This window comes from Telopea speciosissima, chromosome 11 (genome assembly GCF_018873765.1).
Source record: "Telopea speciosissima isolate NSW1024214 ecotype Mountain lineage chromosome 11, Tspe_v1, whole genome shotgun sequence".
In the NCBI taxonomy this organism is placed as follows: domain Eukaryota; kingdom Viridiplantae; phylum Streptophyta; class Magnoliopsida; order Proteales; family Proteaceae; genus Telopea; species Telopea speciosissima.
Genome location: NC_057926.1, coordinates 42,160,324 through 42,175,553, shown reverse-complemented (window position 1 = coordinate 42,175,553; position 15,230 = coordinate 42,160,324). Strand labels below are relative to the sequence as shown.

Sequence of the window (15,230 nt, the reverse complement as noted above, 5' to 3'; positions counted from 1 at the left end):
AATTAGGCTTATCTTGTTGCACAAACGTACATCTTCGCAAGTTCTCATTTTTGAGAATTTTACTGAAACATTCCTCAGTTGTTCAGTCATCAGAATCATGTCGATCAGTTCAGACAGTTCTTGATAGGGAGCAAAACCTAGAATCTTGAGTTTGATATTCACACAATTTGATCTTTGAGATCATGTTGACCATTTCAATGGGGGAAGACTGAAGTCAAGATAACCATCTCCAAAGTCTTGTTCTGAGGATTGATTGTAGAGATTTTAGATTAAGCTTATTAATGGGTTCATTAAAATTAGTGGGCTAGATCCTTTTGTCCTTTTCAACTTGTCAATTCTTTCAAGCAAATAAAACGTTTTCTTAAAAAAGAGGGAGTCTTAGTTCTTTTCTAAACCTGATATGCTCTCTCTTAAGGAGCATTTAGTTTCTCTGTGGAAGACGAGCAGCTAAGCAGATCATTACATAAGAAAGGGGGAACTTCTCTGTGGAGTTTGGTTTTTTTAATCAAGTGGTAGGGATGAAGTATTGGAGAACTACTCTTGGGTAGTTCCAAGATCATATTCTTCATCTCTTCTCGGAAGAATGTTTTTCAAGAAGAAGGTTTGGAATGCAGCAGAGCATATACGCACTCCCTTAAAACTATCAAATGAACTGATCAGAGATGGGTTTTCCTCCTTGTACAGAAAGAGTTTGAATCATGAATCAGAAGAGGAATCAGGTTTTACTCCTTGTACAAGAGATAGGTCTTCCTTACTCTTAGGAGCATTTTTCGATATTTCTCTAGAGACCTACTAGCATTATCAAGGGACTCAAAAGGTTTATAAGAGCACATGAAAGCCTGAGTATGTAAGATGAAAATGAAATTAGGGTTCCGCCAAACTTCACTGAAGATCGAAGCAGCGCAAAATACGCGTAAGTGAAGATTGTGGTGTGGGCGTGGCGATTAGAGAGGCTACACCGAGTCGGTATCAGGTACAATCCTGCATCAAACTCTTTTCAGTTTAGAATTTATTTTATGTTTTCATTACTGTCTTTCTTGCTATTTCATTTTACTTACATTTCCTTAATAAGCGTTTTGCCTTGCAGGTGAGGAATCTTGTCAATCCTTATGATTGTAGTTAGTTGGAATGAGGGAGGGATCAATTTCCCCTCACCCAAAAACCTAAAAAAGAAAATACAAACTTGATGTCATGTTTATGTGTGAAATTAATGCTGTGTTTGGTATGCATTTTAGGTTGATTTCGTATTCTTGGATGATAAAAACAACTATTTTTAACATCCGAGAATGCGAAATCGACTAAGAATGCATACCAAACACTGCCTGAGTGTAAAAATTTGAATTTTAAACATGATATGTTTGGTGGTGGCAGCAAAACATGTAGACATGAATGTGATGAAACATACTTTTGATAATTAATTGGAATCAAGAGCCGCTTGGATAGATGGAAAATCAATCATTTATCTTAAGCAAGAAGGACAATTTCCATCAATTTTGTACTCAATTCCATCATATTCGATATCTTATTTTCATTTCCCTCTCAAGGTTTGCAAACATCTAGATGACATTTTGTTTTCATAAATCATCTAGATGACATTAATGCACATTTGTAGAGAGGAGTTTTAAAGTCTTAAAGTGATAAATTATGTTTGATATCTTGGTTAAAAATTTGCCAACATAAGGCTATGGAAGGTTTAAGCATAAGAGAGCTTTACACACAATAAGGCTTTTTTGTTGAAACTTGGTTGACAATTGTTTTTACTTAATCTATCAAACCTTCAGGCCTCTATTTTAAAGGCAAAGCTTTCCTAAAAAAGTTCTTTCTCGACTAATCCCAACAACACAACAAAGGATCTTGGGCTTGGAACAACATTTTGAGTATCTTACTGAGTATAAAAAGCTCCGAGAATGTCATTTGAGGTGGTATGTCCATGTTTAACAGAGAGTTGGGGACACCCCAGTAAGGAGGGGTGATTTGATCCCTGATTGAAGGAGCTAAAAGAGCTAGGGACAGACCTAAAATGACCACAGGAGAGGTTGTGAAGAATGACATGCATAGTCTGGGTCTTATCCCAAGTATGATCTCAGATAAAACCTATTGAAGGGCAAGGATCCAGCTTGTCGACACCACGTAGTTGAGATTTTCCTGATTTTCTGGGCTTTCCCTACTTTATTTTGAAAGGATCCATGTAGACGACGGCCCATTCAATTGGGATAAGGCTGAGTTATTGTTGTTGTACTAAGTTTAAGCAAAATGATTTGTTGAAGAATTGAAGATGGCCGAAAGGTTGATATTTGGAAAGACCCAAGGTTTCCTAATTTTCATTTTCAAAAGTTTAGGATCTAATCAATAATAGATCATGGAATGCAGGACTAATTCACAGTATTTTTTCTTTTTCGAAAAATAATTGTAGATACGGCTGTGAAAATCCCTCTCAATGTGACTCCTAATGCAAATCATTGGATTTGCCCCTTTACTAAGACACAGATTTTACAACCAAATCTACGGCCTCTTATTTATTTATTTATTTTTATTTGGTGAAGGTCTACAGCCTCTTATTATACCATGATTCAAGAAGCTCTCAATTCAATCTGATCTTTCCAAATAGGTATGGAATACCTTTTAGAAACTTAAAGGCTGTGTTTGGTATGCATTCTAGGTAGATTTCGCATTCTCATACGATAAAAACAATTATTTTTATCATCCGAGAATGCAAAATCAACTTAAAATGCATTCCTAGAATACATACCAAACACCGCCTAAGATTCACCCAAAATCGAGACTTTTTTGGACATTTCTATTCTTTTCACTATATCCATTACTATTTATATTTTATGGACTGCCAGAAACTATGCTCTTCTCAAGAATGAGCCACCAAACCCAAATCAGATTCGAAGAACATTTCTTGGGTTTGGGATTCAAATATCCTTCACATATCTCATACATACATTTTACCCTTTAAGATTACACCAACTTGCCTACTACTATTCATCCACTCATCATCTCTGATAGTAGTTTTTGATTACCAATCGAAGGAAGCTAGATATGCAGCAGTTATTTTCTATAATATGTTTGTATCAGCATTTATGGATCATAGATTTGCAGGAAACCTAGAAGAGGCCGAGGCAAGGGGACTACAAGAAGGAGTTCGTGGAGCATTGTTCGGAAACAACACCATAGAAGTAGGGATGTAAATGAATAGTCGAAATCCATTTCCGTATCCGTGTCCGTATCCGTTTAGCACTATCTAAATCCGTCCGAAAGCTAAACAGATGGGCAATAGCTACCCGAAAAGCTATATTTACATGTAAACGGATAAAATATCCGATCCGTATCCGTTTAGCATTATCCGAATCCGTCCGATAACTAATCGGATGTGGATGCGGATGCGGATATAGCACTATCCGAGCCGAATCCGATCCGTTTACAACCCTACATAGAAGGGAATGTAGACTGGCTTTCAAAGAAAAATGAAAAAATATAGGAAAAATTACACTATCACCCCCTAAGGTTTATACTAAATATAATGCGACCCCCTGTATTTTCAAAATATACACCTCAACCCCCTGAGTTTAAGGTATTAATTACATTCAGCCCCACTCCCTTAGAGCATTCCCATTAGTTGGTGCCGTGTTGGCCATTGATGCCATAAAATGACAAATATACCGTTAATGGATTGTGAGCTTACCAATTTGCCCATAGGGTAAGCCCAAATTTCACATCCCCTTCCTCAGACCATCTTCAAGCCCAACACCGGCGACCTGCCTCAGGTACATGCTGTAGCGATCTGCTGAGGCCATCACCGACGACCTATGACGAACTTAGAAGAAGGCATACGGACAATGGCTTGGTACTCTGCTTCGGGGATTCCAAGATGCTCACTGTTTATGTCCATTAGCTTCATCTCAAAACCTGCAATCTTATCTTGATTTAGGCTTTCGAACATGAAAGTAACAGTGTCGCTGCCGTCATTGGCCTTCAGAGTGGCGATATCTTCGTTTCTGGCACACTTGAGCATCTTGGACATGTTGTTGAGGTTCATCCCCATGGACAGATTCCAGTCGCAACGGTAGTGGTCGAAGCCCTCAAATCTCAGGAGGAGAGCTACTTGAGCAACGTGGCTGGAATCCATGGCTTGGACCGGTGGCCGAGCAGTCGAAGTTAGCATCGGTCACCAGGTCCTTGATCGCTTCCAGCGCCTTCTTAAACAGACTCCCCTGCACAAGCCTTAGTTCCAACATCTTCGAACTTCTTCTCTGCTCACAACACCTCTTCGAGTCCTTTTTTTTTTTTTTTTTTCAAAGATCATTTAAGAATAACCAATAACATGATCTCCAAAAAAGCAAATATCCAAAAACAACCATGGCAGAGGACAAGAAATCAGTCGCAACAACTCAACCAATATATTCTGCTTTGAAATTCAGAATAAATTCAAAATAAACAGAGTCAAAATTTAACTGACTTAAGACTGAAATCAGTGTTCTATTGCTGCTTCATCAGTGGTTGTAGGAGGAGAAAAGAATATAACCAGCCGCTCAACTTCTCTAGTGTTTCTTGCGGAAACCTTCAAGACCCTGAAACTGCAGATCCATCCGTCAACTAGAGCCAATATTTTTACAGTCAAATACACTCCTTATAGACTCCCTTCGATGGTAATCTGAATTCAATCTATTGGCTAGGTTTGTCTATACCTTTGAGTTTTTAATTCTGGACCTAATTTTCTATTTCTGAATTCAACCTATTGGCTGAATTCCTTGATTTTTGCCCCCTTCTCACGAGCCTCCCACTAGGGGTTTTGACGACCCTCGTCTCGTTGGATTTGGTGGCAGAGCTATGCCGCTTCCGATAAGTGAGCCTCTGAACCATTTTCAAGAAGTGGGAAGAAAGTTGCACCGGTGGTGGGGTTCTGGTTGAAGAATAAGAAGAAAGATGATGAAAGAAGGGGAAGAAATATTGGTGAGTCTCACTTTTTTTATCTTAGAAAAATAAAAAATTAGAGGGTTATTTTAATTGAAGGGTAAAATTGTTATTTAAATTTTATATTTAACACGTCCACTTAAAGGTGTTGGGTGTATATTTTAAAAACACAAGGGGTCACACTGTATTTGGTATAAACCTCAAAAAGAGTGATAGTATAATTTTCCCTAAAATGTAAGTCAAGAGTTCTCTATGGAGGGGGGAAATGGATCCTATGTGCGCATGGGGACCAATGAGAGAGCGCATGCCGGCAACGGGGTGATTATTTCTTGGGAACTCTTGCATCTTGCCGGCTCCTAAAAAAGGAAAGCTCACAATGCCAGCCCGGAATAGCTCTATTTTTTCCAAATTCTCTAACATAAAAAACATGTTCTCCTTTCTTCTTCTGATTCTCAAGCCCTCATCTCTCTGCCGAAAGAATGGCTTTCTGAACTCTCCCCATCTACCCCTGAAGGCGCCCTGAATAGTACTCCTGGTGGCCCACTGCTCTCGGACTACACTGTCACTGATCCTGATGCACCTAATCCGATCCAGATAAGTGATCTTCCCCTACACCCTTCTAATTCTTATCAATTCTGGTGTGTTTTCTTTATAATTTTACTATCTCTCTCATGGTGTTGGCTCTCTCTTGACCGTAAAGCTCGTAATAGGTGTTTCTTCCCTCGAAGGTGTATGCTTATCTACCCTTCCTTTTTAGTTTTCTCTTTTCTGTGCATTTTGATCTTCTTCTTCTTCTTCTTTCTTTATTTGCTTTTTTTTCAACATGATTATCTTTTCTTGGAATGTGAGAGGGATTAATAACCCCTTTATAAAAAATTGCATATCAAATCATCTCAAGAAAATCAAACCTGACCTTGTATTCCTGTGTGAAACTAAGTGTGTGAATCATGATATGTTAAAATTCAATTTTCTAAAAAATAACTTTAAAACCCTGGTCTCCATTAATAGCCAAGGCACGAAAGGCCTTGGGGGGGGGGGGGGGGGTATGTGGATTCTTGCTTTCCCTGCTTTAAATACAACCATTTTATCTATAAACCCTCACTTTGTCATTATTAATGTATTGATCGACAATGGGATTTATTTCACTGTTATTTTCCTCTATGCACCACCACAGGCCTCTTCTAGACTATCGGTATGGGAAGCTCTGTCTGTTTTTCTTTCCTGCATCTTTTGGGATTTTGCAATTATTGGTGACTTTAATGAAACACTCACTTTTGCTGAGAAATTTGGAGAGAATCCCTTTGCAATCCACCCATCTACACAAGCTCTACTCTCCCTCATCTCTGACCATAGACTTGAAAATATCACCCTTCTTGGACCTTGCTTTACCTGGTCCAATAAACAAAAACCCCCCAACCTAATAAAAGAATGCCTTGACCAAGCCCTAGTTTTCCCGACCTGGCTTCTCCAGTTTCCAAGCTCAACATTGCTTAAATTACCCTTTGTAGGATCGGACCACAACCCAATTTATCTAAACACTGACCCTTTCAAAAAATCCTACAAAAAGCTGTTCCATTACCAAGCTGCTTGGGAATTTCACCTTGAATTTACCTCTTTTTGTTCTCACAAATGGGCCCTCTTATGCCAGGATAATCTCCAAACAAAACTTTCCTCCCTTTGCAGGCTCTTGACCTCTTGGAATAAGGAAATCTTTGGATATATCTCATCTCTCAAATCCATGTACTGTGACCAATTTAGGAAACTTGAGGACTCTTTGCTTGACATAGATGCAACCAAGGATTTGCAGTTCATCGCTTCTAGAATTAAATGGGTCACTGAGGCTAAAGAGATGTTCTGGTTCCATAAATCACGACATGCTTTCATTAAGGATGGTGATAGAAATACTAAATTCTATCTCGCTGTCTCCAAAACCCATATTAGGAAAAGAAGCATTGCTTTCCTTTTTTATGAGAATGGTAATAGAGTGGATGATCTGAGAGGAATGGCCTTGGTTTTCTCATCTCATCTAGAAATAATTTTCCACTCCTCCAACCCTCTTGACACCAACTTTATTGAATGCTTTTTTCCCACCATCATCAATGGCGAGACTGCATCATGTTTTTCTTCTATCCCTGACTTGATTGGAATTAAAAAAGCCACATTTTCTATTGGAGCTTTTAAAGCTCTTGGGCCTGACGGTTTCCAGGCGTGTTTTTACCATCACCTTCGGGACTTCATTTGGCATGACATTGAAGGTTTTGTTCGTTCTTTTTTTCTTAATAGAACCCTCCCCTTGGGTGCAACACACTTTATTTTGCATGATTCCTAAAAAAGACAATGCATCCTCGGCTGCTGATTTTCGACCAATCAGCATGTGTAATGTGTCTTATAAAATTGTAGCAAATTTTTTGGCAAACAGACTTAAACCTTTTCTTTCATCTTTCATTTCCCCTTTTCAGGCGACCTTTGTCTCTAGTCGCCAAATTGGGGATAATATTGCCATTGCTCAAGAGATTTTCACTTATCTGAAAAAACTTAAGGGTAAGACTGGTTTTGCCGCCATTAAGTTAGATATGTCAAAGGCCTATTATAGAGTTGAATGGCAGCTGATTGCTAACCTCTTTCGTTTCCTGGGGTTAATGATCATTGGATTTCTCTTGTGAACTGTCTGATATCAACCACATCTTTCTCTTTTAAAATACAAGGCAGTTTCTTTGGCTTTCTCAAACCTGACAGGGGGCTCAGACAAGGATGCCCCCTGAGTCCTTATTTGTTCCTCCTTACTATGGAGGTTTTATCTCTCTTACTTGATGCCTATAGGGATATTGGCCTATTTAAGGGTATTAAAATTGCCAGACTTGCACCTGAAATTTCTCATCTGCTCTTCGTAGATGACACTTTTATTTGCTGTCGGGCCTCTGAGAATGATTTCTCCACCATTAAATCCATTCTTGACCTTTGTTTGTGCAAGAAATAATAACCGCAAGCGTACGGATCAATCGTAGCTACAGGTCGAACTCAAGGAGATGTACGCCACTATATTTTACTCACTTAAAAGCAATGCAAAGTGAATCAAAGTAATTAAAGTGGTGGACTAAACTAATGATAATTAAATTAACGTGTCCTAACTCACAAGCTGTGAAACCTAACACGATGCAGAGAATAATGGAAATCGCAAACACAATTACACAATACGCACAAAGATTTACGTGGTTCGGCAAGGTTGCCTACATCCACAGTGAGATGAGATCTGTTTCACTATCAATGGAGAATAGAGTTATAGTCGCTCGTTCCTCACACCTCTCTCAGATTTTTTTCAATACTGGGAAAGAACTCTCGCTAGAGGTTTATAGCGAAAACCCTATACAAAAAATTTACCGAAATACCCATCTAAGGAATTGAATCTTAACACAAGCATCTAGGAAAATTACGCATCTAAAGAATTGAATTAGCGTCCTAATACATAAGCATCTAACCTATCAAAACTAATGCAGATTTGAAGGAATAAATTACAGCCACACATCACAACCACATAAAAAAAAAAAATACAAAAAAGAGATTAGAGAGGTAAAACTCGAAGGTGCTTGAACCGGATTGAAATTGCTTGCTTCTCACACTTGAAATGACTCTACCAAATCTAAAATTAAAACAAAAATAATTAAATTAAAAACCTACCATAATGCATAATGATAATAGTAATTAAAAAATAAAATTCTAAAAGCATGATTGAATTAGAAAGGTAGAGAATAAGAATGAGAATGAAAATAAAAATAATAGAGAATGAAAATTCCTAATAGAATGGAGGGATTAATAGAGATGGGAATACTAATAAAATAAAACTAATAGAAGAAGAAAGAGGTAGAGAATAAGAAGAAGAAATTAGAGACTAGAAGAATTAAGGGATTAAGAAGAAGAAAAGAACAAAAATAAAAATTGAAATTAATACTCCCTTCTACCAATGTTGAAAGTGCATGAATTAATTAGGCTTTGCATGAATGTAATTGAAGAAGCTTGAACACTTGAATAATCCTTGCATGGCTTCCTCTTCCAAGTCTTTAATTTTTCTCACAAGGATTAGAAGCCTAGACTAGAAAGCTTTAAAACTAAATTAGAATTAAAATATAACAACCAAATTGAAGACATAAATTGAAATTAAAGCATGAATTAAACCTATTACAACCATTAAACTAAGCTCATAAAATCAAAACTAAGAACTAGAAAACCAAAAATCACAAATTAGAAGGAGAAGAAGAAGAATTTAACTAAGCAACTGAACTAAAATTGCATAAAAATTGAACTAGAACTAATTAAAAACTAACTAGTTATAACCCAAAGGGCAAGGGGTATTTATAGGGGGAAGGAGAGGAGAAGGGAGAAGAGAGAAGAGGTAGGAGAAATATTCCCTTCTCCTTCCTTTACAAAAAGCTTGAATCCCAAGAAAAAAATAAAAAAATAGAAAGTGGGAGAGATAAAAATCTTAGCTACATAAACCTTCTATTTTCTAAAAGGTGGACTTTCTAATTTAATCTTGTGTTTCTTTTTCTTTATAGGTATCTTCTCCAAGCAATGAGATCAAGGCATCTTTGACTTTTCAACCTTCCAAGGATGAGAGAATATTCTTCAAAGAAATCCATCCAAAGTAAAATCCCAAAAGTACCCTTCGAAAGTTGGAGGAGAGAGAGAGAGTGATGACCAGGATTCCACTCATAATAAATAAAATACCCATTCTGTCCTTAAAAAAAGTGGAGCATGGGATGCTTATATAGGCCTCACTGTTGCATTCCTTACAAAAAATCACCCAAAATAGACCCAAATTTCGTCCAATTTGGAGTTCGGGAGCTCAAGATATCTCAAGTTGAAGTTGAATTGGACCAGAGTCTTTCAAATGGAATCTTTCGGCTAACAGAAAAGATAACTTCTGATAATTATAATACGGCCCCTTGAATCCAAACTTCCATTTTACTTTATCCCCGATCAATTTTTGATAATTACAAACAAACCCCTATCATAAAAATTGAAAACATTTGCATGCCATTTTCGCGTGTCGTTACGAAAACGGCTGTAACTTCTTCGTTTCAACTCAGAATCAAGTGCCGTTTGAATCGTTACGAAACTGACTCAATGGGCTACGCATCCATACTATTAACACCTTAAAATTATGCTAACGGGCCCACTGTACTCACGTTCAAATTTGATTGATTATCGTGATTCTTTCAGTGCTCAATCCAAACTTGATTTTCTCGACTCCTGGGCGCTTCCGGCTACTGCCAAACACCACTAAACATCTTAAAAACAGCTCCTTAGCATTATTTGCTCCATTTTCATAAGAATTCACCTAAAACCTGAAAACACAAACAAAAAACCGCGAGTAGCTCCGTTCCAAGTATACAAATGGATGCTCTATGACCCTAAGATTTCACACATAAATGTGCTCATCAACCTTTTCTCAAATCTTACTGGACAAGAGATAAACTTCAATAAAAGTGATATTTTCTTCAGCAAAAATGTCTCACTTGGAGATAGACGAGCCTTATGCTCTTTGCTCCAAATGAAGGAAATGTCACCTTCCTCTGTTTATCTGGGAACTAAGCTGTGCCACTCCAGATCTAAATATAGGGAGTTAAACCCAATTGTTGAGAGAGTTAGATCCAAACTCTCTTCATGGAAAGCCAATATGCTCTCCTTTGCTGGCAGGCGCATCCCTGATCCAATCTGTGCTTGCCTCAACCCCTGCCTTTTGCATGTCTAACTTTCTCGTTCCCCTTAAAACCTGTAAGGACCTTGATAGCATCTATAACCGTTTTTGGAATAATGATCCCCCTGACAAGAGGAAATGCCATTTAATTGGTTGGGAAAATATTTGCAAGCCTGTAACCTCTGGTGGACTGGGACTTCGAAAATCTTCAGTCCACAACAAGGCCCTAATTCTCAAACTCGGATGGAGATTAATTGCTGAGTTTGAGAATTTAAAGGCAAAATACTTCCTCCATTTGGGCCAAGATTTTAAAGGCAAAATACTTCCCAAGATCCTCTATCTTCGACCCAAAAACTCTCAACAAAAGAGGATCTTGGACTTGGAACATTATTACCAAAGTGCTCCCGGATTTGAAGAATATGGTTTACCGACTCAGGGAATGGCAAATCAACCTCGTGTTGGTTTGACCCTTGGGTCCCCTCAGATTCAGGTAAGTTCCTACCCCAGATCATTAATCCAGCTTCATGTTATGTCAATGTTAGTGATTTAATGACTAACAATACATGGGATCACTTAAAGTTACATGCTTGCTTTTCCTCTTCTTCTGTGGATAATATTCTTAGGCTTAATACCTCCTCCAATGATGACATTTGGAAATGTACTTTAACAAAGAATGGAAACTTCTCTACAAAGTTGGCCGCTAAGTACATTACAAATTCTCTTCCTCTCAATCCCTTGATAGCCAAATGGTGGAAATTTTTTGGAAACTTAATATTCACCCTCGTTTTAAAATTTTCTTTTGGTGTGTTTTAAATGCAGGACTCCCTGTTAGAGCATCACTTTCACATTGGATGCCCGTCGAACCTACATGTGTTTTCTGTGGCTCTTGTGATGAATCAATTTGACATCTTTTCTTATCATGTGACTGAACTAAGCGTATCTGGGCTTCTGGTCCTCTTGGACTGAGAACTGAGCATTTCTCTGGCCCATCTTTCATTCATCTTGTTGCATCACTGCTTGGCACCTTTGCTATTGATAGACAATCCTTAACCTGGTTTTTCTCTATTTTTATCTTAACTTGTTATTTTATTTGGAATGTAAGGAACAAAGTTATTATGTGTGCCTCTAAGGCTGACCCACTGTGGGTTATTAAGAATGTATTAAAATGGTCATCAGACCTGAATATCACACCCCCATCAACGAACCCACCCATGTTGGCCACTCCTCATAATACATCTTTCATTGAACTTACCCCCATCTCTGCTAACGTTGAAATGCATATATCTGGTTTACTGATCGCAGGAGTTTATGAATCAGATCTTAATTTAGCAAAATGAACATTTAATATTTTAATAGATGGCCAGAGAATCCTAACTGATGCAAGTACCCTCACCACAAAAGATGTTAAGGAAGCAGAGCTTTTTGGCATTTGGCAAGGTTGGAGAAAAGCCAGGGAAGAAAACATCAGCATCAAATAGATTTGGCTATGCAAAACTCACCTATACCTTGGAACCTTATAAATATGTTTTTTGTTGTAGCTGAAGAAACTGAGAACTTCTCTAGCATCAAGTTTCTAATGTCCAGGAATAGTATGACTAACCAAAATCTGATGTACCCTGTCCTTTAGTTTTCTTTAATAAACTTTATTTCCATAAAAAAAAACAAGGTGATCATTATCGCCTTTCATGGGGGATAGGGCTGTCATTTCGCCCCCATGTGTCTAGGTGCAAGAGATACACTCCCCCCCCCCCCCCCCCCCCAACAAAGAACATCTCTCTATAAAATATAATGAAGTGCAAAGGGAATTAAAGGGAAGAGAAATGAAAATTTCATACTTAAAAAAAAAAAAAAAAAAATTTTGTATTCATTGCCCCCTGTTCTCCCAAATAGCGGCCAAGGCCTATCCACTTCGACCCAATCTCTTCCACCACCATCCTATCAATCCACTACTGAATAGTTTATCTGCTACACCTTGGTAAGTGGCAAGTGCACGCACAAAATCACTGACGTTTTCAGTAAAACGCAGGACAAAGCTCAAGGGAGGGCAAAACAAACCCTTCTGAATGATGGGTGTGAGCTACCGCTTCTACTACATTTGTGATTTCTCGGTTGAAATTGTGCAGCTTGCAAGCTATTGGTTGTGAATTCTCCTCATGTGTAATTAAGGAATCTGGTGCTTGGAATGATCGTGTTCGCAGTTTAAAAACCTCTTCAATCAGCGGCAGCCAACCAACCACAACCTTAACAATGCAACAATCACCAGGCCATGTTTCTTGGTGTTTAGGAGAGCACAGAGTCTGAGAGAGAGGTCTCCAAATTTCAAAATAAAGAAGGAAACACAAAACCTAATCTAAGTGAAGAAATCTAAACCGATATCATATTTTATTTAAGTTCAGGAAGAGACAATTGTGAGTGTTATATGACAAACGCATTCCTGTTAAGCTCAAGGAGAAATTCTACAATAACAAGACCAGCTATGACATATAAGGCACAATGTTGGGCAATTCAAAAGAATAACATAAATAAAATGAATGTAACGTTGATGAAAATGTTGAGGAGGATATGCGACAAATCCAAGAGAAATAGAGTAAAGAATGATTGTATTAGAACCAAATTGAAAATTACACCAATACAAGATAAACTCCGTAAAAACCGCTTGAGGTGGTATGATCATGTTCAATGGAAACCCAAGTACCAGTAAAGAAGAGTGACTAGATTCAATTAGACAAAGCTAAAAAATAGACAATAATAACCCAAAATGACTAGTAAAAATGTGGTAAGAAAGGATATACATGTTATAAAGTTTGATCTTAGTATAACCAGCTAAAGTTGTTTGGAGAGCAATGACCCACGTATCTAACCCCTTGTAGGGAGATGTTCCTAAGATGCTACTTTGACTTCTTCCTTTACTTATTTTCATTTTTACTTCTCTTATTTGAACTACTGCCATAACTTCTATAGGATCCATGTAGCCGACCCCCATTTAATTGGGATAAGGTTATGGTGGTGGTGGTGGTTGTTTGAAGAAACCATCTTTCCCTGCATGTTAGATTCAGAAGAGAGAACTTTCCTTCCATGGTTCTACACTTGGACCAAGCGTTTGACCTCAAAGCTCTTGGTGGCAGATTGAAATTACAATGATGGTGGATCGTTCAAAGATGAATTTGCTGGCCCTTCTAAATCAGACTTGGTAAAGGCCAATATGGTGAGTTCTAAATGTGAATCATGAGCAGTAAGCGGGTTAGGGGTTAGGGGTAAGGGGTAAGAGAGAGCGGATGGGGTATCAGAGGTGGGGAGGGTCAAGAGATATTGCGAAGGGTAAGGCAGCAAGGAGATAGAGAGGGTTGGGGGGAGCTGCACACCAATGGATTATAGCAGTGAGCGAGGAGAGTTGGCAGAAATAGGAGTAGAGAGAATGGACTCCCAGATGACATTTGCAGAACATAAAGAATCCTCATTCTACGTCTCACCATAAATAATCACATATATGAGTAAATCATGGGAATGCACAATGCACATCTAACATGTACGGCACCTAAATACATAATGAGGGTTATGAACAGATGCAAATGCCACTATCAACTATGGCCTAGATAAAAAGTTGATAAAATATAAAAAACTATTTCTCATTGTATCAATGCTACATTAAACAGGTATTCTGGCAAAACTTCACGAAATGTATCACCATGGCCACCATACCAAACTTAAAACCTTGGAAGGTCCCAACCAAATAACTTAAGCTTCAGAAACATTGTTCGTTACTCTGCAACTTCATCCCCATAATTCTACCCGAAGGAGATAACCGCACCTTGCAATAACGCCAAGGGCATTTAACAGTATAACACAAAATCTAGTTCTGTAAGTGTTCAATCTAGATCAGGGATGTAACTCGCAACAAAAGAATATGATCTGACTGCAGCTTTACCTACCAGAAACACCAGAAGACAGCACATCATCAATGCACTGCAAGACTGCTGCTGCATCCATAATCTATAGTCATAATGATATGGGGCTCAGATAAATCTATAATACAGCTAAAGCAGTGCTGACAGGTAGAGTAATCACGCTTAAAGCTTGCAGATAACTATTTCCTTTAATATAACAATGGAACCTAATCAATTAATTAAAGACCTCAAGTAGAAACCAAAATACCTGCCCAAAGAAGAGGATTGGAAGCTCACTCCAGGATCCAGGGATCACAAAGATGCACCAGGGCACACTTCAGAACTGAATGAAAGGGTGGTTAAAGTAATAGTTTTGTTCTGTGAATTCTTCTCCCAAGTGAAATAGATAAAGATGAACAAATGAAAAAAAAAAAAAAAAAAGGGGGACTGCTGATTGGTGTAGCTGTTCTATAGCATCTACAAACATTCAGATAGTTTATAGGAAAATATTACAATCATACTTAACCAATTTTCCCTGTTGCGATTTGCGGCTTAAGAATTTCTTGCCACTCTCAAATTGAAGAATTGGAAGAAAATTAATGCTACGCACAGTGACGTGTGATTTTGTCATTGCCATGTCTATAAGATCAGTAATAGAGAGAACCTCAATACATGGTCTAGCCATTGTTTTCACTTCTTGAGAAATACATTGTCCTGGAGGACCTGGACCATGC

General features: G+C 38.1%; 1 pseudogene; it reads right to left on the bottom strand.

Annotated features, from left to right (window-relative positions):
• Window positions 1-3,799: 3,799 nt before the first annotated feature.
• LOC122645125 lies at window positions 3,800-4,277 on the bottom strand (annotated as a pseudogene).
• Window positions 4,278-15,230: the final 10,953 nt, after the last annotated feature.